The 4,038-nt window shown below is 39.3% G+C and overlaps 1 protein-coding gene across 1 annotated transcript in view; it reads right to left on the bottom strand.

Annotated features, from left to right (window-relative positions):
• Positions 1–3,584, bottom strand: part of csgalnact1a (chondroitin sulfate N-acetylgalactosaminyltransferase 1a) — a 33,334-nt gene extending 29,750 nt beyond the window's left edge. The window contains exon 1 of the mRNA XM_035667975.1: positions 3,443–3,584. The gene's annotated coding sequence lies outside the window, so the exon portion shown is untranslated. The remainder of the gene's footprint in view (positions 1–3,442) is intronic.
• Between the last annotated feature and the right edge of the window lie 454 nt (positions 3,585–4,038).

Below are 4,038 nucleotides of genomic sequence, written 5' to 3'. Positions count from 1 at the left end.
GGCGGTCCTTCATTGTGGCCCAGGACACGTTAAGTAGAGTTTACACTACTAAAGATATGTGGTCAGATGCATCCCACACCACCTTGGCAAGTGGTTTGAGTGATCGGATCACAATGTAACTTGTTGGTTGTTTACGCTTGTATTTAGGGCTGTCCACATGTAAACAGGCTCTCAGTTGTTTTGGTTTTTAAGGTCATCTTACTGTTATAATAGACATGGTGACTGGACAATGCGTTAGTAATTATGTTTTGTTGATTACAGTATGATTCCATAACAGAAGTTGTCTGATTGTGGGATTTCAAAGTGTGCTAATAATAATATTTCTTCATCCAAAACACAAGAGACATATATAATATTATAACATTCACTGGTCAGTTCGGAAAAGAAAAGATGTGTTTTGATTCATGTTGATGTTGACTATCTGGTATTACTTGGTTTAGTGATTATTTTTAAAGAATTCAAATAATGTTATAATGATAACTTAATCACCTGCATCACTGCGCTGATAAGTGAAGCACGTAAGTAACGTTATGCTAGTTAACTGAGAACGTAACTTGGTGCTGAAGACCGTAATTTAATCCGATATTTGTGGTGTATGTTGTGTTGTCAGGACACATGAATCATCCTCAAAAATGTGAATGTGTTCCCAACTTTGACAAATGTATAAATGTAAAGTTGGCTGTGTGAACTACTGTGTAAAAAACTCTTTTGATAAGGTAGTGTGACAGAACAGCATTTTAATGAAGTTACAATATAATGTTCTTCAGGTTTAAGAAAACATGTTTGTGTAGTACAGACCCCCAATTTCATATCATCATGATTTTAATATTAAGATATTAAGTATGTGATGTAGAAATGATCATTCCTACATTAATCATTAATCATATCGCAATATCTGTCAAAATAATCACAATATGTTTTTACCATATGAGCCCTGGTGTGAGGGCGTATTTACTATAATCAGCAGATGTGTCCTGTGTCCAGTGTCCTGCATAAGTCAACATCACAGACGAGGTTTGCTTGTCTAGAGATTGACATGAGTCATCAAAAAAATGTTTACAGGATAATAGCATGAAACAAAAGATAAATGAAATACTAACACAAGATTAGAACTTGGAAAATGTAAATTTCATTACCCTGTGTCTTCAAGGGATCCTCATCAAACATTTTACTTTATGTGTTTACTGGCAGACATATTGTTAACAAAGTTAATTAGTTACATTGTTCAGCTTTAAACGTCCAGTTATCTGTCTGGATCAAGAATATGGTGATGTGCTTTGTTAGCATTTTAAAGCTAAAAGTAGTCAGCCGTCATAAAAAAGTGACTCTGATATCCAAAATGAACCGCAGGGGAACAAAAACATTGATTTTAGTGCCTGTTGGAGTCAAAAACACAAGATTGATCTCTTCCGTCAACCAGTGCTACAATAACGGCCACCACCCAGTTCTACAATGTGCTATATATGTCTGTGCAAAAAAGGGAAATTAGTGGGTACTTCTTCATTCAGTAAAACACAATGACAAACCACAAAACAGTTCTGATAGGACACAGCACATCTCTGCGTAATTATGGTGCAATATAATAATACATCTCAGTTTGTTCAGCTAGACATTCCCTCTGTCACAAAAAGGCTTCACAGTTGCTGATGGTAATTTTTTACAAGTGGAAAATTATAAATTGCTGATAATGCACGAGGGCAAACAATTGAGCTTGACACATAATATATCCAGCGTGTCCACAAATCCCATCTGCTCATCTCAGCCATTCACCTGCAACACACCGGCGTAAATGCACCATCGTCACCATCACAAATCTCGCCACTTGTGCAACAGAGGTCCACTGAATCTATCCTACGGAAATGTTGCTGCAAATGAGTTGTGAAAGCCAAGTTCAGTCGGGGCCAGAGCTCATTACTTCCCTCTCCTCCCTGGACAGTAAACCGTCAAACAGACATTACAACCCAGCTGAACTGGAGCAATTCTCAACTGTAACCTCCTCACGTGCAAAGGTGCACCGCTTGTGGTTTGCCTTTCAGCACTTAAAACAGGTCTTTGTATTCTTTATGTCGATAATTGTGACTGAAACAACTCCACCCTCTGCTGTTTATTTAGTTTAAAATTGACACTGGTTTTCTACCTGAGTCCTTGAAGCACAATACCCTTCAGTGCCATTCATAAGCTCTCCATTTAGTTTAATAGATTTCCATAAACCGACATTATCTAAATGAGCACGGGCAACTGTAATACCATCAGAGGTAGCTTGTCAATACGCTGCAGGGACATTACATCAGTGCCATTAAAATGTCCTACGAGATTCTGTTATCTGATCTGTGAAACATGAGAGTACAAGCAGTCTGCACAGCAACAGAAAGTAACAACAAACATAGACTCCCACACTCATAGACATGCAAACACGCATGCAGGACGCACATCCATACGCATGTATTGAGCATCTAAAAGAGGGCAACTTTATCTTCCAGGCACAGGAAGCATATATATGTCATCAAGTATCAGATCATTTTTTCCGGCTAATCAATCATATAGAGTGTAGAGGCATACATAGTAATTTACCCCTGAGCATACAGTATGTGTACACTCTGCAAAATCTTTCTCTTCTCTGCTTGCTAAACAACCTCAAATCCCACATAATTTCCTTTTTCATTCTTCCAATATGAGAAAAACAACTCTGGCAGCTTGCAAACCAAATATTTCAGGGTGCTAGGTGCCTGTTAGTGAGTGCACTAAGCAGGATTAGAACCATTTTCCAGATAAAACCTTCCAGCTCGCTCAATATGCTGTGTACTGTATGTGTGTGTGTGTGTGTGTGTGTATGTGATGCAGAGGAACATTGTGGAAAAGAAGCCTGCACTTTCACTGAGTGCATGTAATTTTATTATCTGGGTCTACCCACCAGAAATTATTGTGGCCGTTTTTTTTTTTTTGTTGTTGTTTTTTTTTCCTCCATGATATTTTTTGCTTTCAAGTGACCTAAAACATGACTCACAGACTGGTTACCTGGCTGGTCTTTAATAACATTCCCCCCAAAAAATACATTTCTATCAAATATTAGGACAGAAAAGTACGTATTTGCTGAATGGTTGAATAAAACCTCCTTTAAAACTCTCACAGAAAAAGCACTTTATCTTAAAACCAGGTTATCCCAGACACGTTTGCCAGTATCTACTTTCATAGTCAAAGTGTGTCCATAAAGTGCATTATGGGGGGGAAATAACTTGATTTCATTGCAGTTTATTGCTGTTTTTTTTCCATTATTGCTCACAAAAAGTAGTTGTATATGTCCAATAAATACAGCAAACTTACACTTGAGCAGAGAGATGATGATCAACATACTGTTAAGAGTCTGTCATTATTATTAACACTATGGCTGTCGGCAGGCTATCTGTTAGTGTTAACACAGCCCCCTCTCACCCAGACAACTGACCTCTTCTTCTGGCAGTCGTTAGGTTCAGTCCATCCTTGAGCGGAGGTGTTTTTGCTTTTGTTGTCCCGGTGCTGCGGTCCTGTCCTGCAGCCCTCCACCGGTCCGGTACAGCCGACACTTGCGGAGTGTGGGAGCGGGTGTGAGCGTTTGTACAGCCGAGCAGTGTGAAGCCTGCGGGAGAGAGAGGCAGAAATACACCGGAACATGAGGGGTGTTGCCTTCAAAATAAATATATTATACTGCTGGAAATATTTGTGAAGTCACGCAGGTTTTAAGATGTTAAAGGTCCAGTGTGTAACATTTAGATACATCTATTGTGAGAGAATAATATTCAAAGGTATGTTTTTGTTAGAGTATAGTCACCTGAAAATGAGAATTGTTGTGTTTTCGTGAGATGTTTTTATCTACAGAGGGAGCGGGTCCTCTTCTATGGAGGCAGCCATGTTCGACTGCCATTTTTCTACCGTAGCCCAGAAGGACAAACTGCAGCTGTTTCAGGTTTTTTGCAAGTTTTGCCACCACCGTAGTGTCTCCCACACACTCAGGCACACAGGCGGTTCCCAGGTCGTCAAATACAGACGCGAGCAGTGTTCAAT

This window comes from Morone saxatilis, unplaced genomic scaffold (genome assembly GCF_004916995.1).
Source record: "Morone saxatilis isolate NCDOM2014 unplaced genomic scaffold, NCSU_SB_2.0 Contig21, whole genome shotgun sequence".
Lineage (NCBI taxonomy): Eukaryota > Metazoa > Chordata > Actinopteri > Moronidae > Morone > Morone saxatilis.
Note: the sequence above shows the minus strand (reverse complement) of the source record. Positions and strands in the feature narration are given on the sequence as shown.